At 37.2% G+C, this 23,177-nt stretch overlaps 1 pseudogene; it reads right to left on the bottom strand.

Moving 5' to 3' along the window:
* Window positions 1–1,459: 1,459 nt before the first annotated feature.
* Window positions 1,460–20,295, bottom strand: LOC137234918 (tyrosine-protein phosphatase 69D-like; annotated as a pseudogene).
* Window positions 20,296–23,177: the final 2,882 nt, after the last annotated feature.

Below are 23,177 nucleotides of genomic sequence, written 5' to 3'. Positions count from 1 at the left end.
AATCGAACATAGGCCAGGAACTCGAATAAAGCACGTTGACGCCTTAAGTAGAGTGTATTGCTTAATGTTACACGACTCGCTAAAGTACCGACTTAAACAAGCACAACTTAAAGACGAGTGGACAAATGCAGTTCGTAAAATTTTAGAAAAGGACGAGTATGAGGACTTTTATATCAAATATGATATCCTTTTTAAAAACCCGCACAAAGAGTTGATTGTAGTACCAGCACAAATGGAAGACGAGATCATAAAAATAGCACATAGGCAAAGGCATTTCTCTACAAAGAAAACACAGGATCTATTAGAAAAGACATTTTATATACCAAAAGTTAGTGCAAAGGTTGGACAGGTGGTGCGAAGTTGCATAGAATGTATTGTTAATGAAGCAAAGAAAGGAAAGAAAGAAGGATTTCTAAAATGTATTAATAAGGAAGATAAACCATTAGGGACGTACCACATTGATCATGTAGGACCACTTGAAATGACCAATAAGTCATATAATTATATATTTGTAGTAGTAGATGCATTTTGCAAGTTGTTTTGGTTGTATCCCACAAAGAATACCGGAGCAGAAGCAGTAGTTGATAGGTTAAAGAAACAAGCGGCAATATTTGGTAACCCAAAGCGTATTATTTCTGACAAGGGAGCTGCTTTTACTTCGAATTTATTTAAAGAATATTGTGAGGGTGAAAAAATTCAGCATTTATTAATCACAACAGGAGTGCCACGTGGAAATGGACAGGTGGAAAGGATGCATAAGATAGTGATTCCTATGTTATCGAAAATATGCACAGAAACATCAAATAATTGGTACAACCACATAGATAGGGTGCAACAGTTCATAAATAATTCACCTCCACGAAGCACAAAGCATTCTCCATTTAAGATTATAACAGGAATTGATATGCGGTTGGTCAATGTGCCAGAGCTTCAAGAGCTTTTAGAAGATGAAGCAGTAAATGAGTTAAATGAAGATCGAGCATTGGTTAGAATTGAAGCTAAAGAAAATATTTCTCATATGCAGCAGGAAAACAGAACATCATATAATTTGCGAAGACGACAGGAAACGAGTTATGAAATTAATGATTTAGTAGCTGTAAAAAGAACCCAATTCGGCAGTGGTTTAAAATTAAAGCCGAAATTCTTAGGGCCATATAGAATAGTTAAAAATTTAAACCATGGTCGATATGAAGTTGAAAAGGTAGGTGATCACAAGGGACCGGGAAAGACATCGACAGTTGCAGAATATATGAAAAAGTGGCCTAACTCATTCGGGGTCGAATGAAATCAGAACGGCCGAATGTAGTGCTGGATGTAGAGTGATGAACTATTCACTTGTGTATTAAAACAACTTTATTATTTTTGTAACCTATGAAGCAACCTTTGATTTTTGAAATATATTTTTGTCCTGATAAATGAATTTAGTACGATTCGAGAAGCTTATAAAATAAGATCGCATTTATGTCGCTAAATGTTGTAATTTCAAACTAACTTAAATAAATTAAATAATATTTGTTAATAATTAAATGAATTAAATAATATTTGATTAAAACAAAAGTGCGTTAAGTTTTTGTATGAAATAAAACGGTAAGAAATCCTACAAGGCAACAGACACGCACATAAACACAAATTCAGCGCGTCACCAATCACCATCACCGCTAAAGAGATTGAGGACGCCATTCGTCATGCTAAACCATCTAAAGCCGTGGGCCCAGACGGCATAGCCATGCCGATGCTTAAAAGCCTAGGGAAAGAGGGTTTCAAATATTTAGCGCATGTCTTCAACCTGTATCCTTCCACCTTTGTCATACCCGAAAAATGGAAAATGGCCAAGGTGGTCCCGCTACTAAAGCCTGGGAAACCAGCTAACATAGGAGAGTCGTATCGTCCGATACCTCTCCTATCGCCTGTAGCAAAGACGGTTGAAGCCATTTTGCTCCCCCATTTCAAAGCAAATTTGCAGCTAGCCTGTCATCAGCATGGCTTCAGAAAACTGCATAGCACTACCACCGCGCTAAATGCCATTGGCACTCAGATAAATTGCGGTTTAAATCAAAACCCCCTCCATAGAACAGTACTCGAAGCGCTAGACCTATCAAAAGCTTTTGATACGGTCAACCATGGCTCAATACTGCAAGACCTGGAAGGGTCTACCCTTCCTCCATTTCTTAAAAGGTGGACCGTTGACGTTTTATGGTTTATTTTTAGAAGTTTGCATAATTCTTCAAATAAGCTATTTTTATATTCGCTTCCCATATCTGTTATAATTGTCTTCATGCAACCATAAACTAGGATAACATTTTCGAATATCGCTTTGGCTATTGTTTTTGCGTGTTTGCTGGGTATTGGTATTGCAGCTAAATACTTAGTTAAGTCACATGCTATAGTAGCTGCATATTCATTTTCATTTTCCGACCTGGGGAGAGGGCCTTTCATATCTATTTGTACTGTGTCGAACGCTTTTGTGGGCGTTTCGGTTATAATCATATGTTCTTTCAAGTTTTTTATTATTTTATTTTTATTGCAATGAGTGCATTTTTTGATATGTTTTCTGATGTCGTTTTTCATTCCTTTCCAATAGTATTTTTGTTTTATTTCATTTGTCATGCGATTTATTCCTGGGTGGCCACCAAAAACAGGATCGTCATGAAATTTGTGAAGAATTTCTTTAATTTTTTCATTACTTTTCACGTGCATAACTTCTGGAGTTAATGCTATAATTTTTCAGAACTTTGGTACCAATTTCTTTAAATGTGTTTACCCGGGAATAATTATCTTTAAACAATTTGTCTCCTAAGGACAACTGTATTTTTCTAATTTCTAAATTGCCGGCTGCTTTTATAAGTCTGGGTGGTCGGCAGGCATCGGTGTAATTTAGAAACGAAACATCAAACCCAAGAAGAATTAAACAAGGGGTGCCACAGGGCGGTGTCCTGTCCCCCTACCTTCATCACCGGAAGGAGTAACAATCGTTTCTTACGCCGATGACTGCACAATAATGGCCACAGGCCCAGGCCCACAGATCGATGAGCTATGCAATAGAATAAACGGCTACCTCCCTGATCTCTCCAGTTGTTTCGCCTCGCGAAACCTGGCATTATCACCGACTAAATCTTCCGCGACCTTATTTACAACATGGACGTCCCAAATGTCGACTATTTTGAACATCCATGTCGATGGCACTGCGCTGCCGACTGTCCTACACCCCAAAATCTTGGGTGTGACGTTTGATCAGGATATACATTTTGGTGAGCACGCAGCCGCAAATGTTCCGAGAATTCAGAGCCGTAACAAAATCCTCAAATCCCTCGCTGACAGTACTTGGGGAAAAGATAAAGAAACGCTCATGACTATATACAAAGCAATTAGCCAGCCGATTACGTGCTTCGCGTCACCCATATGGTCGCCAAGCCTAAAATTTACCCACTGGAAGCAGCTACAGGCCTGCCAAAATACTGCTCTCAGAATCGCTATCTTCTATTTTCTTCAGGCGCGTTGGAAAACCCTAAAACATTACGAAACAAACAATATTATCGGCAATCGCCAAATTTTTCGACCCCTTAGGATGGCTTGCACCAATGGTCATCGTGACGAAAATACTCATGCAGAGTATATGGTGAGAGGGCACAGCTTGGGACGAACCAGTATCGACTAGTACATTGGAAAGTTGGAAAAATTTCACAGAGCAGTACCGCAAGATAGATACCGCGATGGGTCAATTTCACGCCAGAGGATGACATCGAAATACATGGTTTTTGCGATGCATCGGAAAAGGCATATGCAGCAGCAATCTACATGCGCGTAAAAAGGGACGATAAAATTTTCACAAATCTCTTGCTAGTCAAAACCCGAGTAGCTCCAGTGAAGACTATATTACTTACACCTCTAGAACTCTGTGGAGTAGTTCTGCTCGCAGAAATAACCGAATACATTTTTAGGAACATCAGAATGGGACCCGTAAAATTGCGTCTCTGGACGGATTCAACCATCGTACTCGCATGGATAAGAAAGCCGCCCTGTTCCTGGTCAACCTTCGTCGCAAACCGAATTACTAAGATCATCGATATGGTCGGTAGCAAGGGCTGGCTTCACGTGGACTCGGAATCTAATTCAGCGGATCTAGGAAGCAGAGGACTACTTGCATCAGATTTGGTCAACAATTCTTTGTGGTGGCAGGGACCTTCTTGGCTGCAAGAAGACGATTCCCACTGGCCAGCACAAGACACCAAATACAAAACGTTCGTTGAGGAGAAGAGGGTACAAACATATGCCACGACAAGGGTAGATCAAATAGATATTCTCGACCGATTTTCAAATTTACCCATGGCTTTGAAGGTTCTATCCTATGTTAGGAAATTTTATAAACGAACTCACCCAAGAACAAAAGCCTCGTTCCACGAAAAGTCGTGCATAATCTCAGCCAATGAAATTAAGACAACGACTCAAGCGTTAATCAAATTATGCCAAAAACGATTCTACGGTACAGAGTACGTAAAATTGAAAAATAGGGAACCTATTGATCGAAAGAGTGAAATACTGTCACTCAACCCATACCTCTACAAAAATGATATTATTAGAACAGGGGGGGGGGCGTCTAGGGGCTTCAAAAGACTTGTCATATAACGAGCGCCATCCGGTTGTCTTGCCTTACAATTTCAGGCTGTCTCGCCTTACAGTCATGCTGTCTTATAATGATTGCCTTCATGGCGAGAACCAGCTCATGCTCCGTCTCATCCGAACCCAATATTGGATACGGAGTGTCAAGACCATGATCAGAGCCATCATCAACAATTACAAAACCTGCATTATTCATCGAAAGCTGGCGCAGGGTCGACTTATGGTTACTCTTCCCTGCGAACGTACTACTTTTACCCGCGCGTTCACCAATACCGGGGTAGACTTTGCGGGGCCTTTCGAAATCAAAAGCTACCGCGGTAGGGGGTGTCGACTGTCCAAGGCTACATGTGCCTGTTCTGTTCATGTGTCTGTTTCACTACTAAGGCAATCAACCTAGAAGCTACTAGTAACCTGAGCAGCCCATGCTTCCTCGCAGCCTTTTCGCGTTTTATCACGAGAAGAGGATGTCCGAAAAACATCTCCTCCGACAATGGTACAAAATTTGTCGGAGTGTCAAGATATTTACGATCCGAATTTAAAGCCTTTCTGGCAGAAAGCCGAGACAAAACAGTCTCAAAGTACAGCCATCAAGCATTAAGCTGGCATTTTATTCCCGCCACTGCTCCACATATGGGAGGCAGGATTGAAGAGCTTCAAAAGCCACTTCAAAAAGATCGCGTATCCCCATAAGTACACCATGGAGGAGTTCCAAACACTTTTGTGCAGGATTGAGGCGTGCGTCAACTCGCGCCCACTCAGTCCAGGGTCGAATGACCCAAAGAATCTGGAACCACTAATCCCAGGACATTATCTAACGGGCAGAGATCTAGCGGTCCTCAAAAAGGACAACTTATCTCCCAACGAATGGAGGTTAGGTAGAGTCGTCAACGTACACCCCGGCGAAGATAACCGAGTACGTGTATTAGACCTCATAACCGAGAAGGGTCAAGCCAGACGACCTGTGGTCAAACTGATCCTTCTTCCCACGGAGATAGATTGTGAGAGGACCAAAAGATCCTCTTAACAATCCCTCCGTTCCTGCACATCCCTCCTTTCAAAAAAAAAAAATCAATCCCAGCTCTCGCGCACCCGGAACCGTAATGCAGATCCGCATCTGCCACAGAACATACAGGCCGTCGGCCTATTTTATTTACAATTTTCAAGAAGAAACCCAAATTCACTCCCTCAACCAGAGGGAGGACACCAGAAAATATCCCACCACACATACTGTAAAAATCCGAACAAATGTTACTAAGCTTTCAAAAGCGCGCCTAAAAATCATAACCACACCATTAGGAATAAACTACATACAGAGTGTATGTGCCTACATGGTGATCAAAAGGAATATAAACAAAAAGGCAACTCTTAGAGACCAATTGTACAGCGAACAACGGGACATTCATATGGCTTAGCAGCTAAAAAGGCATGCACTGATATGAATGTTGGAGATTCCAGTTCAACGCTCAGCTCCCGAAAAGCTAGCTGATGAAGAAGTGAAATTCAGAAACATGTCCCAGTAACCATCGCCGTTTGTAAACTTACAATTTTTCTCTAATATCAATTACAAAAACCATTGTATATAGCAATATGAGTAAAGCTCGCTAATTAAATACATATGATCATATTGATATAATAGTAACAGCGGAAGTATTAAAAACGCATACTGTAAAAATCCGAACAAATGTTACTAAGCTTTCAAAAGCGCGCCTAAAAATCATATCCACACCATTAGGAATAAACTACATACAGAGTGTATGTGCCTACATGGTGATCAAAAGGAATATAAACAAAAATGCAACTCTTAGAGACCAATTGTACAGCGAACAACGGGACATTCATATGGCTTAGCAACTAAAAAGGCATTCACTGATATGAATGTTGGAGATTCGAGTTCAACGCTCAGCTCCCGAAAAGCTAGCTGATGAAGAAGTGAAATTCAGAAACATGTCCTAGTAACCATCGCCGTTTGTAAACTTACAATTTTTCTCTAATATCAATTAAAAAAATTTATAATAAAAACGGAGATAATAAAATTGTTTATAACAAATATTTAACAAATCTATAATAAAACGGAAATTATTTAATTTTTCTAACAAATATACGCAAATCTATAACGAAAAACAGAAGTAATACAATTTTCTAATAAAATACATGCAAATCTACAACGAAAAACGGAGCTAATCAAATTCCTAACTAAAGTCCATAAATTCATAATTATTTAACTAATTTCACAACTAAAATTTATAAAAAGCAGCAGAAATAAATTATTTTTCTCAACTAAATCTACGACTACAAACGAATATAAAAAGAAGCAGAGATAATACAAACAAAAACTACCGGAAATAATAAGAAATTTAAAAAAACAAAAAAAAAAGATAACTATAATTCGAAAAACTAATTCGCCTACGTAAGGGCAAACTGTACCACCAAGCATCGGAATTTCTAACGGCATTCCTCCACCTACTCACAAAACGGCACAAAAACCACGCCATATGCATATACGAAGCAGCAGCAACAACACCGGCAGCGACTTCGGCAGCAGAAACAACTCCGGCAGCAGTAGCATTGGCGACATCAGTGGCAGCCATCATTTTAGCAGCAGCGAAGCAGTACAATAAATATATTATATATATGTATTTAACATTTGTTAACATTTTTTCTTTAACCGTATATAAGTATGTATATTACAAATTAAATTTTTTTATTAAATTCGGTGCCTTCACATTTCAATTAAAATAATTTCGCATTTCATATAAATTTTGGATTTTTGATATAACGGTGGTTTGTGAAAAACCATTGAATTTTTTATAAACGGTGGTTTGTTAAAAAACAATTAATTTTTTTATATATGCGGTGGTTCCGTTAAAAACCAATTAACTTTTTAATACATGCGGTGGTTCTGTGAAAAACCAAATAAGATTTTTTAATACATGCGGTGGTTCCGTGAAAACCCAAATAAGATTTTTTTCATATATGCGGTGGTTCCGTGAAAAACTAAATTTTTTTGAATAAAGCGGTGCGTCCGTGATTACCACATTTTGAGACTTTTACCAACTCATACTTACATATATGCCTTTGAGTCATTTTAAAATCAATCACTTTTTATAGATTTTTCATAAAAGTTTACTGCAGTTTTAATTAATTCTTCCGATACATGGTTAAATACCCCTTTAGTGACTATTCACCTGCAAATCAGTTCTCTTATACAAAATTTCCTTTTTCTTTTTCCTCAACATTTCTGCTTCAAAGAATTCAGACATTCAAATAAGTACTTCATTAATTTCATAGTTTGAACTGAATTATTTGTGCTATTCTGATAACTATATATGTACCTTAGAAGTGGTAAGCAAGTGCAAAAAAATTCAAACTCAGAATCCGATTCCGATAATTCAGCCTCAAGCTACGAAAGTTTAGCTTCATCATCGACCGAAGAAGTCACAAACCAGGAAAACAGATTTTCTTTTTCAACAGATTTTCCAGGCTTCGAAAATTCTTCCATTAAAAATTCAAGTTCTTATTTAGATTCAAATCTTAACGATTCAAATAGTGCAAAACTAACTTCAACTTCGTTTACTTTAAAATCAGATCTGAACGATCCAAATAGTACAAACATGTCCTCATTTTCTGCTAATTCAGCTCCAGCTCTTAACGATCAAATCATGGCAACACCTGAGGAAAAGATAATTTTTATTAACACATGTGCTAATTCTATTAGAGAAAACTACAGTGGTGATACTCTTGCACTTGATCCTTTTATAGACAAAACTGCATTACTTGAACAATTCGCTACTGCAGATTTAACTGATATTTTATAGCGTTGTTTAAATCAAAACTAGAGGTTAAAGCCCGTGAAGCAATACCAAGACAAGTAAATTCAGTTAATGAAATTAAAACAGCTCTACGTAGTAGGATCAAACCAGACAACTCGAAATTTTTAGCAGGAAAAATTGCAGCGTTGCACGTTAATAATAATAATTATACAGATTTTGCCAAAAAGTTGAATATTTAGCTGACTCACTTGAGCGGTCTCTTATTAATGAAAGGATCACTCAAGCGAAAGCTCATGAAATGGCAGTAGAACAAACTATTAACGTGTGTCGTTTAAACGTAAAATCCAATTTATAAAAACCATTTTAGCCTCAACGGAATTTACAGATTCGAAAGACGTGATAGCAAAATTAATTGTAGAACAAAATAACGAAGTAACAAAGCGTCAGGTTTTAGCTTTTCGATCACGTGGTAACAAAACATTCAGAAATTAACGTGGTAGTTATCGAGGCTTTTACGCAAACCGCGGCTATACTGGATATATAAATAATAATAGTTCATTTTCATACAATAGCAATTACAACGGCAACAATAATCAAAGATATAGGAATTATAACGGAAATAGATACCAGAATAATAACAATAATAATACGCGTTGAAATACAAATCCTAATACAAACAATAGTAACAATAGGGCTAACAATTCGAGATCAGCCAATGGTAGAGGTAGAAACGAAGACGTTCGCGCTTTAAACGACAGTGCCCCTCAGGAGCGAACACTGGGGGAGAACGAGCTAACCGAGTAAGCGAATTTCCTTCACCAATAGGCATCTATTGTTTAAACTTAAATTATTCAGATTTTATAGAATTACAACTTAACGAGTCACACAAATTTTGTTCTTTCCTAGTAGACACTCAAGCCGACATTTCTCTAATAAAAATATCATGTATAGACAGTAATATTTCCTTAAATACATACGACATTATTAACATTACCGGTGTCACTTCTAGTTCAGTTTCTACTTTAGGTAAAATTACAGCAAATTTAAATTTTTCTAACTTTTCTATTAAACATACTTTACATGTAGTAAATGAAGACTTTAATATTCCATCCGATGGCATACTGGGTAAAGATTTTCTGAAAATTAACAAATGCATTATTAATTATGAAAGAGAAAAGTATTTACTTTTGGGTAGGCAATGAAAAAGTTGCGATACCAATCCTGCACGGAACAGAAAGCGACAGTTGCATCATTCCTCCAAGATGTGAAATTTTTAGACTTTTTGATTTAGGAGATTCACCCGAGCCTCGTGGACTCGCAGGAAATTGAAAAAGGCGTTTTCACAGCTATGTGCATTGTTAATTCCAGTAACCCAATAATTAAAGTCATTAACACCACGGATGATGTAAAGTATGTGAAAAGAAAAAGTATTCGGGCAGAAAAACTCTCAAACTACAATGTTTATACAATTAACACGACAGAAACAGAAGGTAACCGAACGGAAAAACTGACTTCAATTTTAAGAAATAAAATACCTCAACATGCTCATAGTAAATTAATTGACCTTTGCATAGATTATGCGTACATTTTCGCTCTTGACACGGACAAAATGACTTTAAATAACTTCTACGAGCAAAAATTAAGACTGACAGATATCGAGCCGGTATATGTTAAAAACTATCGATTGCCATACCCTCAACGCTAAGAAATAAATCGCCAAGTAAATAAATTGTTATACAACGATTTGATTGAACCTAGTTATTCGAATTACAATAGTCCTTTTATTGTAGTCCGAAAGAAAGATACTAATGGTCAAGCTTATCGTATGTGCGTAGATTTTCGCGCGGTAAACAAAAAACTCATTGCTGATAAATTTCCACTAGCTAGAGTTGACGATATTTTAGATAATCTCGGTAGAGCAAAATATTTTTCCACATTAGATCTTTTTTCTGGATTTCATCAAATCCCCTTGCATCCTGACTCACGTGACATTATTTCTTTCAGCACTGACCGAGGTGCATTTGGATGGAAAGCGCTTCCATTCGGTTTAAACATAGCACCAAATTCATTCTCACGAATGATGGCTATAGCTTTTTCGGGTTACCACCCAACGTCGCATATCTGTACGTCGACGATATTATCGTAATCGGTTGTAATGAAGCACACCATATTAAAAATCTTTCAAAAGTTTTCGATACTTGTAGGTCTTTCAATCTCAAACTTAACCCAAATAAATGCAACTTTTTACGACCAGAAGTTACATTTTTAGGTCACAAATGTTCATCCAAAGATTTGTTGCCAGACGACTCTAAAATAAACGCATTAAAAAGTATACAAAACCGATTGATAAAGACGCGGTACGACGCTTCGTCGCGTTTGCAAACTATTACAGAAGGTTTATACCTAATTTAGCGTCTCTGGCAGCGCCTCTAAATCGATTTAGCAGAAAAAGAGTTGAATTTGTATGGGATGTTGAGTGCGAAAGGGTATTTTTATCTTTGAAAGCAGCGTTGCTTTCACCAAAATTACTTCAATATCCAGATTTTACTAAACAATTCATTATTACTGTTAATACTTCCACAACTGGATGTGGCGCTATTTTAAGTCCAGAACAGCAAGGTAGTGGTTTACCAATTTGTTTCGCTTCTAAAGCATTTAATAAAGCAGAGCAGAAAAAACCAATTATAGAGTTGGAACTCTTAGCTATTTATTTCGCAATAAAGCAATTTCGACCATACGTTTATGGCACCCATTTCATTGTAAAGTCAGATCATGGACCTCTAGTATACTTATTCAATATGAAAGACCCATCTTCAAAATTTTCAAGAATAAGACTAGAACCAGCTGAATATAATTTCACTATTGTATATATTAAGGGTAAATCAAACGTTGGTGCTGATGCACTATCGCGTATTACAATCGATGAGATCAAGGAATTGAACAAACAAATTTTGGCAGTACAGACAAGGGCAAAAAAGACAAAAAAGGCAAACGACAAAAATTTACTTAGGAAAACATACAAAAACGACGAAAAACAACTTATTTTACATGTCTACGACAAATTTCCATTTAATTTTTCAAAAAAAATTCCACGAATAAGATCTGAAATTACTTAAGATAAAAATAATAAAACAACAAATTTAAGAATTTTTGCGCATATTAAACATAAGAAACTTGAGTTACTTAGTTTGGAGATTGTTAACGAAATAATGACTTTAGAGAAATTACTTTCGAGGCTTGAATCAGAAGCCAGCAAACGCAAAATTAAGCAGATTGAATGGCCGAAAAACGATATTTTGTTCGAATATTATACTATTACAAATTTCAAAAATATTGGAAATAAAATTTTAAAATCATTAGATATTATATTAACAGATCCAGTGGAGACAGTAACAGATGAAGATACAAAATTAAAACTAATGAAAATTTACCATAATGATCCCATTTCTGGTGGACATTGCGGAATGAAAAGACTTCACGTAAAACTCCGAACAAAATTTTATTGGAAAGATATGACTCGTGATATATCGAAATATATCAAAAGTTGTAATGATTGTCTTTTAAACAAGGTTAAACCTAAAATAAAAGAAAAACTTTTTTAACACCAACTCCTTTTAAACCATTCGATATACTAGTAATTGACACAATAGGACCCCTGAGTCCAAATATGGTAACAAGTTCGCACTTACCATGATTTGCGACATGACTAAATACCTGGTAACAGTCGCTGTGCCAGAATAATCGGCAAAAACAATCGCTTCAGCAATTTTTGAAGGATTCATTTTAACATACGGCACAATGAATGCCATAAAATCAGATTTAGGTACAGAATTTAAAAATGAATTATTCGAAGAATTAACAAAACTTTTAAATATTAACCATAATTTTTCAACTGCATACCATCACGAAACTGTTGGTACAATTGAACGTAATCATAGGGTTTTTAATGAATACTTACGTGCATATTTAAAAGATACTTTTTCTGATTGGGATGTTTATTTAAAATACTTCACTTTCCTACTCAATACTACGAGTAGCACAGTTTTCGACAATCAGTTTTCTCCTTTCGAGATAGTTTTTGGGAAAAAGGCAACTTTGCCTAATGAATTGACAAAAGAAAAAATTGACCCTATTTATAATGTCGAAAACTATGCCAAAAAAGTTAAGTTTAGGATGCAGAAAACGCACAAAATGACACAAAATCTAATTAATAAAAATAAATTACAAAGTAAAAATCTGTATGATAAAACGGCACGTCTTTTAGTTGTCAAAATCGGAGATAAAGTACTTTTACAGAAAGAACCACATCATAAACACGAAAATATTTATCAAAGTCCGTTTATTATAACCAAAATTAATGAACCTAACGTAACTATTTTCGATGAAGTTAAAAACAAATGCGAAACTTTCTTACTAGCATTTAAGCAGCCACGAAGGCTCAAAAACTGTTAAAACAAAAAAATACAAAAAAAAAAAATGTGTATATTCAAATGAAAAATGTATTTTATAAAAATTATTCATACATAAGTATGATATTAAAATCATAACAAAAGATGAAACAAAAGTAAACAAAATTCCTTATCATTAAAAGCTTAAAACTTTAAACATAATTGTACTTCTTTAGTTTCAAAAATTGTAAATGTATATAATGTAAATCTTTACAAATGAAAATTCAAAAACAAAGAACATACAAAGTATCTACCATTTAAAATGTAATTAATATTCCTACCAGCAAAATAACATAAATGTAAATAAAATTTGAGTATTTTACCTCTTAGTTCATTTGTAATCAGTAGCAAAAATGGTTCCGAACCAACGAATTCAAAAGGGGAGGAACACCCTAATGTAAATATATTCGTTTGTTCGCACCAATTTTATAAGTTTATGGGAAAGAAGAATGTGAAAAAACTGATCACTTTGTCAATTATTTTACCCAAAAAGGGTGATGTAAAGGTAAAATCCCACAGGTCATCTCTTATTAACCATCTGGCAACATCGTTGCTCACAATGTCAAATGCAATTGTGAATAACATAAAACAAAAAGAATAAAACACATCGTAATATATTCACAGCTATTATAAGGTAGCATGTAAGAGAGAATAAGATATATGTGTGGGGTGAAACATTAAAATGACGATTGGCAATGATGGCTCGGCATTTTCATGTTTCACCGCCATCATTATAATTTGCCGACTCTAAGGTGCGGACGTAATAAAAAAAGTTTTATTTTTAAATAAAGGAAAAATACATATCTTTTTTGTAAATTAAATCCTTCTACGGAGTGTAATTTTTAATGATAGTTAAAGTGTGGCGCCGTCGCCCACCACGTTTATAGTGAGCCTGGCGGTAAGACTTCATATGGCTACGATCTGGAGGCGGCCTCCTCCAAGGAACAAAACCGGCACTGGGGGTAGCATCAGCAAGACGTACACATCGGACAAATCGGAGTTCACAGAAGCTTGCACGTGCTCGATGTTGTGGCAGCGGCACTGAGTCCAACGTCAATAGATGAGCGATGTTCTCCCTTTTTGAAAGTTTCCATAATTGTCGCTGAAGTGAGAGTACCTAAAGGAAAGCGGAAACAATTTACTACTATACCCATATATTAATTACTAGGCAAGGTTACCTAAGTAGAATCGTGGTTCGATCTCATCTAGACTCACTGACCCGCCATCAATAGTCTCCCCTCGTTCTGGTCGACATTCGTCTTAGCGCCACTGCTATAGTTTCGATATCGTTCGATGCGGCTGACAATGCATTTTCGTCGCTGGTTGCTCTCGTCCCAATATTTAAACCCTTATCCTTGCATATCATATCTGCAACAAATTTAACTGTAATATCGCCAAATTGTTTTGCATCAGCTATCTTTTCTGGCCAATATTTTCAACATTTCGATTTATTATATTCTTCTAAATTTGTTAACATTACTATAATCTCTAGACGTTGCTCCCAAATCATGCGTCAGAAATCATTCACATCACTCTCCATTGGACCTTGAGCACAAATAAATTTCTTACGTTTCCACGTAAAGTGTTGATACTACAATCTCTAGATGTTGCTCCCAAATCATGCGTCAAAAATCATTCACTGCACTCTCCATTGAACCTCGAGCACAAATGAATTTCTTACGTTCCTTATATCCTATAACAAAATTAGCATTTATATAATCCGAGCCTTGTATGCCATTCCATTGTGATAATTTAACACGCGTCTGATCGTATGCTTTTATATCGGGATAACGATTATATGATGCATTCTCTTTCATATCAGAGTTTTTAGTTGCACGATCACTAAAACGATTCGGTAACATTTCATATTCGCGCAGAAAACCATAATCAGTATCTTTGTGACGATTATGGTAAGCCATACATAAATCAGCTTTGTGTATGGGACCAATATCGGATGCCTTTCCATTGCCGGAGCCAGTGTCGATGATTTGCAATACGGCCACGAAATAGGGCCCGACTTAAAGAGTCTTTTAAGCTAATCTCTTCAACAGGCACCGTAGTCTTGGTGTTGTAATGACGTAAGAAGCATGTGGCCATAACGAGCACCAACCCAATACCAATAAGTACGGCAAGCGCTTGTATAACAATATTAAGCACCACTGATAAATCTTGTTCGGTCTGGAAGTTTTCTGGCACAGTACCAGGTGTGATTATTTCAAAATAGCTACTGTATGCAGTAAGTACAACATCGCCATCGCGTACAACAACTTCCAAAAATCCAGTATAATTGCTATTCATATCGATTTCACCATCAAACATTTAATTCGACGACAGTTGATAACTCGGCACTGCATTTGTATCCGATTCATTTTCATTAAGCATTAAATTATCGAAATTTATCTCGCTATTAACAGCAGCAACAAATTTTGGATTGCGTCGTCTACGTCGATGTCTTTTTTATCTAAAATATTTGATGCAGCCTCTGTAAGATTGCTTTGCTTTAGTTGTCCACGCTGCGACAATTCAGGCTGTGTCTTGACTAAAGTAGGCATTGAAATAACATCATTCTCTGCGGTTGGTGCTAACACGTCTATTTTCGTGGTCGTCACTAATTCCTGACGTGGTTGTATGCGCAAAAATGGACGACCACGTAAGCAATGACGGAAATCTTCATCCGCTTCAGCAGCGCTAATACCTTGATGTTCAAAAAAAATCGTTTACTATCGCCCAAAAATAATTCCAAACGAAAATATTCATCTGAAAACATTTCCGCCAAATAAGCACCACCTTCTGTATTATTTGGTGCATGTACCTCTTGATAGGTTGAAATGTTTAGCTTTTCCGGTGAAAATAATTAATTTTTATTATTACCCATGCGCACTAGGTAGAGGCGATAGCAGCAAATCGGACCATTGCGTTCGCTTATGCGTGGTACAAAAGCTTAAATACACACCTATCATCAGGCGTTTTTATTTTAGTCCACATTATGCGACTAATAGCATCTGGCACAGCAATAGGCATTGTACATTGTGCAGTAGCAGACACACCAATTTTGCGATGCCGTGAATTGCAGTATAATTTGTATTTGGATTAACACCATTGTAGATGGTGCTATGATGTGGATCGTCTACTCGTCTTATTTTGGGCCCCCATGTTTCATTACGTAGCTTACCATCAAGCTTATATGTAGAATAATCATCTAATTGTATATGATATGAAACTACTTTTCCATTTGGTATTTTAGGCATATGCCAATTCACCGCAATAGAATGACGTGTATTATCTCTTTGATCACATGATATATAAAGATCGGTAGGTTCACTAGCGACACCATCCATTGTGGTGCCATTCACTACCTCCGACAAAGGACCACATTGTTTCGTGAGATAACTACACGCGCGAACTTTAAATTCATATTCAGTGGCGGTTTTTTTTAATTATCAAACATATATGGCAAATTTCTGGAATTTTGTTGATAAACAGTCTCTTCAAGAATACGTGGCGTTTCACCTGCTTCAGCAACAACTAAGTCATAGTATTGTATGTATGGCAACATATCAATTGGTGGTGCATCCCAACCAATTGTTATAGTGGATGGGGTACTACCTTTTGTACCAACTTTGGGTATAAATATTGGATCCTTTTCTAATGTACGTAAAGGTGATGGATATTGAAAGGGTGCGCTATTACCAATATTATTTTTAGCTGTTATGAGTAGCGTTTAACTTGTATTGGGTTGGGATTTTTCCAACACATATGAGGTATTACATCCACCTATTACATGATTATAATGTGTTAACGTTGTAGAACCTTCCTCTTTTACTGTATAAAAAATGTTTGTACCGCATCATTTCATCATTAACAGTCCAATTTAAATATGTATATTTTATCAGCGCCTGCAGCTTTTTTTTATATAATCTATGCTTAAATATGCAATACGTGGGTCGAACGTGTAGAAAATATTTATACAACGGAAAATTGCATTCGTCTCCTAATGGAAATACTGAAAAATAAGCCGAACTATTGATCGCAGTATTCTTAATGTAATTGGCACTTGATGGAATTTTTTCTGGATCTGCTCTCGATAGTTTGGAGATCCATAGGATTTTCCACAATATTTTGCGAACCTTCGTGAACAGTGGAATTTATTTACGTGACATAAAAAATAATTATCATTATTTCCATTAGGAGACGAATGTAATTCTCCGTTGTATAAATATTTTATACACGTTCGACCCACGTATTGTCCGGCTAGTTGGCTAAATTTAACATTTTCATCACTTATTCGCACTAAATTTGTGTACACTGTATTCTGGTTATTTTTTTGAAAAGGGTTCACCAGTGATTTGGATTCGGCATTTTGTTGACCAATATGCTCGTATTTAATATCAAAACAAAATAATTATTAATAACTCTATTTTTATTTTTTTCCTTAATGAAAACAAAATTTTTGGTACTAAATGTTTCTTAAAACAAAGCAATGTTTTCAAACTATGTCAGATCTCAAGCATTTTTTTTCGTAGATTATCGCAGAAATGGATTTTACATAAGCTGTTCTTTAAAATTTCCGTCCGCAAGGCGGAGAAATTGTTTAAATATTCAACTGTTTATAGAAAATTTATTACAAACCAACAACAAAAACAATTTTTGCAAAAAAATAATTTTACCCTGTACTTGAATGTCTTTTGAAACCATACCTAAAAAATTGTCCCATTTGGACGCTTACTTTCGGATAAACAACTAATTTCCCAAAACAATCCAAAAATATTTAATTGCCAATTTAAAAAAAACCATGCAGAATTTTGCAACAAAATTCACAAAGTTTTCTTCTCGACCACAAGACTCGGCGCTGGCCAAATATCATCGCAAAATATTGACTTTGGTGAAAACGGTGCTCAGTTGAAAAAGCCTTACCCATATATAAAAATCAAATTCTCTGTGTGTGTGTGTTTTCGCTATGGAAACGTATTTCCCACACTTCAATTATCACCAAATTTTGGTTATGGGTTCCTTCGATCAACGGGAAGGTTTTAGGCTAAAAATAATTTCGATATATAAAAGGGGCGTGACTGCTCCCATACAAACGGAATCTTTGGTACGGCATAATTTTGAAGGTATACATGCCAGAACATTGAAATTCAGTAAGGAGTTATATGAGGCCAATCCCTAACACCACCAAGAAAATATGTAATTGGGGAAAAGGGGGCGTGTCACCTCCCATACAAATGGAATATATTTTACTGCATATCTCTGGATGTCGTAATGGTAGCATAATTAAAATTGGTAAGGAGCTATGTGACGTTAAGTACTAACACCTCCATTAAAATGTGCAATGGGGAAAAACTATGGCTGCCGCACAAACTTAAGTTATTTTAACACCTAAAGTTTGACTACATTGTTGAGTTTGGCTGTTATGCCTTTTGGACGTTTAGTAATCTGGCGCTGTTAAAAAAATTGTTTAGCTTCAGTCTGTCTACATCTATCTTCTATATATATAATAATCAAATTTTGTGTGTGTGTTTCCTATGAAAGCGTGTTTCCCACACTTCAATCATCACCAAATTTTGGCTGTACGTTCCTTCGATCAAGACGAAAGTTTTTCATATTTCAGAATTAAGAATTTTAAATTAAAATGTTTTTGTTTTTGGCTATGCAAACGAACTATCAGAAGGGGCGTGGCACCTTCCCTACAAATGGGATTTTTCAGAACTATGGCTGCCGTACAAACTTAAGTTATTTTAACACCTAAAGTTTGACTGTATTGTTGAGTTTGGCTGTTATGCTTCTTGGACGTTTAGTAATCTTCCGAAGTTAAAACATTTTTTTGGTTTCAGTCTATCTACATCTTCTATAAAATTCAAATTCTGGGTGTGTGTTTACCATACTTCAATCATCACCAAATTCTGGCTGTAGGTTCCGTCGAACAAGACGAAAATTTTTCATATTTCATATTTCAGAATTAAAAATTTTAATTCAGTTGTTTGATGGGCCAATGTTTATTATGTTTGGATTCTTTTATATAACAGCTATTAGGCCGGTGGTTTTTAAGCGAAAAACTAAGTTTTCCTTTATCCTCCTACGCGTTTCGGTACATTTTGTACCTTCCTCAGGGAGATCTGTTTTTATTAATAACATTGTTCGGCCGGTGTGCGTCTAATCCTGGAGAGGTGGGCGCACCGGGTCGATCTCAGCGGGAGTAAGCGGGTTGGAAATGAAAATAAGCAAATAGACGAGATTTCTCGTTATAGTATATGTGATTTATTGGGTAAATGTAAAACTAGCAATAGTTACAATATTACCTGAATAAACGCAGAAATACGGCAGAGATCGCTGGCGGCAGATGTTAACTGGTTGGCTGTTGAAATCAAAGAGGCCGGTTGTATAGCAAGCTACAACCGTTGACCCGCAAAATCCTCCGTTTTGGAGGGGAAAGGCACCCACACATCAACCCCGACATGCATATGCATGAGTGCTGACAAAAAGCACACATACACGTGCATGTACATGCATGCACATGCATGAGGGTGATGGTGTGGGTGGTTATAAATTAATTCGAGTATCGAGTATCCATTTGCAGAGTTGCATTGGGGGGGGGGGGGGGGGGGTCGCAATCAGATGCGGAAAAGTTAGGCATCCTGCCTAAACATGCCGGCCCCCCTTGCGATACGCAACACCGTTTTCCGCCAATGACCTCCGCTGAAACGAGAAAAATTATTATAAGGCTTACACACTAAACTTAATCTAAATGAGGAGTTCGTCTGCGACGCAAAATGGCCGGGAATCCTTTCCGACTTGCTTAGCATGCCACCTAAGCTAGGATGATAAAGGTTAACGGTGATGAACAGAGGTAAGTGAATATTTCTTGCCATTGAATTATACATAATTCTTAAATATAGAAATTCAGAATGTAATATGTGTATAGTCGATGGCCAGTAAGGATGGACGAAGAGGCCGAGGTCTCCGTTCCAGAGTGGCACCATTTTGTTATTCTTTGGTTTTTTTTTTTTCGTTCCGGATGGAGAGGCCGAGGTCTCCATTCCAGATTTGCGGTGTTTTTTTTTGTGTTGGTTGGACGAAGAGGCCGAGGTCTCCGTTCCAGACTCGAGGGTTTTGAGGTTTTTCTGGGCTGGACGAAGAGGCCGAGGTCTCCGTTCCAGCGTATAACGTGTCGTGTCGCTCTCAGGGCGACTGTGGCATTTTATGGATGTGCCAGGGCGAGTGGCCGTGAGGTTGGTTGGGTGAAGCGACGGTGTTTTATTACAAAACGTATATTAAAATAGATGAATAAAAGCGAGTTTAAAGCGAAGCGTAGGGGCCGACGAAGGTATGTATTTAATTCGATCGAAAGCTCATGACGAGCAGCGCAAATCGTAATTAAATTGGAAAGTGTACCAACTGCCGGTGTTTGCATGCAGACTGGCGATGCGTTCTTCACGACGCGTTCTATCTGCACGTATCATTATAAGATTGCATGCAGCCCTGTCGTGTATTTATTGGTTAGCTGACAGCTGGTATGGTGAATTTGTGGTGTGCGAGTATATATATACATATATGTATTTGCTTGCCCTTGAAAAAAACCTAGGTCACTGGGGCAGTAGCACACTAGGCCGGTAGAAACAGTTGACTTTTTTTCCATTTCGGGATTTTGTCGTGTCGGGATTCTTTTATTTCGGGACCCGGGTCGTTGTTGTACCGAGCCCTTATAATGACTGTTTGTGATGTTTGTTGTTGAGAAACAACAAGTCCTGCCCCCCGCCAAAAAACAGGCAGTACCGACGGCAAAAAAAATCAAAAAAAAAAAAAAAAAATTTTTTTTAATTTATTTTTTTTTGTTTGTAAATGAGAGCAATTAATTTTTTAAGGAGGTGTTTGCCTTTATTTTTTTTGTGCGTAAGTATGTTTTGGGACTGCCCGGGTCAAAAAAGCCGATTCCGATTTTGTTCCTTTTGCGGGTTTTCGGTATCAGTGTGCGTCATTTGATGCAGCACTAATAGAATATGCCGAACCAAGTAGGCATACATACATACATATGTACATACGTTGGTTACAAATATGCCTTCCAGTATAGGGAATGAAGCAAAAACAAAAATGATTCGAAAGATTTATTTTACCGTTTTTGCTTCAATTCATGTGGAATTTTACGCATTGCTGGACAAAAAGGTAAGTGGTAAAATATTTTGCAATAATTTTATTTCAATAACTATTTTTTATGTTATTTCAGATTTTTAATACATTTTCTTTTCTTTTTCAGGTGACTGGTGGTGGAGATCCAGAACAGTGGATGGGTAAGTATGCCGGTATCGTTCCGGTTTTAGTGTTTTTCAGGTTACCGGCATCGCAAAAGGGGTGCTCCAACTGCGGCGTCGGCCGCGCCGTCAGTTGTCACCTTGTTTGCGATGCCCATTTGTGCACTGTATTAATGAATTTTCTTTGATATATTTGCAGGTTTTTGGTGTTATCTCGCAAAATGACTGATGTCTGCGGGGATATATTGAGCTCAACATTTTTCGCGTTTCATTAATTTTCTCGGCCGAGCCTCTTTTTTGGTTTTAATTCAATTTATTGTATGAGTCAAAAAAATGAACGACCATTACTATCAGGTCAGCGCATCAAGACCGGAGAAGATGAAAGAGAGAAGACATTGAGACGATAGGCAGCCATGAGCATGTATTCGTCAGGCTCATGCGTCGATATAAGTACTTGGAGAATATGTTTGAATAGGAAGTGCAGAAGGTACTTGTCTTCATCAAAGGTGTTACACCAAGTGCACGTACCAAACTTGCGCGTATGATAGCGCTCTGTTTAGTTGATGGTTCTATTCCCCCGAATGTGTTGTTGGTACTAAACAACGAGCATTTGATTAAAGATGGCATGGCTTTAGATTTTCTTCGCGACGAATTTGTCGCGTTTAAGTTGGAGAAGGGCATGGCATATCCGGTACAAGCTCTCAAAAAGGGTGGACTAGAAAACAAACTAATGAACTTTTTCCCACCAAACAAACGTACTGACGAGTATTTAAAAACAGGTTTTCCTTGAAATCATAAACTACATACAGCGCAGGCCAGTCACGAGGCCAAGTGTGAACTTCAACAAACTCTCATCGATGATATTAATGACGAGAAAGCACACTCAAAAATCACAGCTGCACAACTTTTGGACAATCCTACTTTCGGACCTCGCTAAGGTGCTATTGCTTTTGCACAATACGCACCATGTGCAGTTTTGATATTATATATAGTTTTAAGGGTACCCTCGCACAGAAGCTTGCTTATCCTCATTGGGGGATAAAATATAAAATCCAAAATGTCTCTGTGGTTATACGACGAGCTGCTGTTGGTTACGAAGGACCAGGTAGGTCTTACCGCGTTCAAAATTTGCGTTGCTAACCGTACTGCAAAGCTATCTAAAAGAGCTGTATTGGGGGCGTCAGTAAATACAAGGCTATGATTAATATCTTCAAACTGCTTCGCTAGAAGCAAATATGGGTTTCTTCTCATTGTGTCAATCTATTTTCTACGTTCTCGCATTTCCTAGTCGTGATGTAACTGTAGATAGAAAATGTTTACTATTCCTACAATCACGAGAATGATCCGCCATAGTCATATGCAATTTCAATCAATTACGCGTATGCCTTCCCACTGTGGCGACAGCTTTGCTGGCGTTACACGCGCCTATCAGTTGGTCTATTGTCATGTAGGTTTGGAACGTGATGCACGCCGAAAATTAGCAACAGTATATACCAATGATAAAGCGACACCAGAAGAACCTTTAGAAACATTTTTTTTTTGATCCGTTTTTATTGAAAATGTCAATCAACCATACCATAAATACTATGGGAATTTAGGGACTCCTCACGCTGAATTTGAACCGGAACAACTTTGCGTTGCATTGAGTAGCGATGAACATTGGTATCGCGCACGTGTAACACCTCAGATTGCCAAAGATGACATCGGAGTACACTACATCGATTATGGACACCCGGAGCAGGTAGATGCTGGTAAGTTAAGAAACTGGGAGAAAAAATTCTATGCCAATACAAATGCATATGTCCTGAATTCAATATTCCAGTACGTACACTGCACACAGATGCGCTGCCCATAAGTTCCCAATCAAAGAAAGCCGATGAAGCAAGCGATTCAGATGCCGTTGTAATAGAGACGTAAGTGCAGCCGACACGAGCAGATGAGCCTGTATTTATCGTGAACGCGTTGGAGGTACAACAAAATCATTTAAGAGGTAAGCTTCATTTTTGTAAGGGTGATAATGTTATCGATGTTCTACTGAACTCCCAATTAATAAACTCACTTCATGCGTAAGCAATTGAAAAAGGGATAATTCCAAT

The sequence above is a fragment of the Eurosta solidaginis genome, chromosome X, assembly GCF_040869045.1.
Source record: "Eurosta solidaginis isolate ZX-2024a chromosome X, ASM4086904v1, whole genome shotgun sequence".
NCBI classification, from domain to species: Eukaryota; Metazoa; Arthropoda; class Insecta; order Diptera; family Tephritidae; genus Eurosta; species Eurosta solidaginis.
The sequence above is the reverse complement of the archived record's forward strand: the minus strand, read 5'-3'. Positions and strand labels throughout refer to the sequence as shown.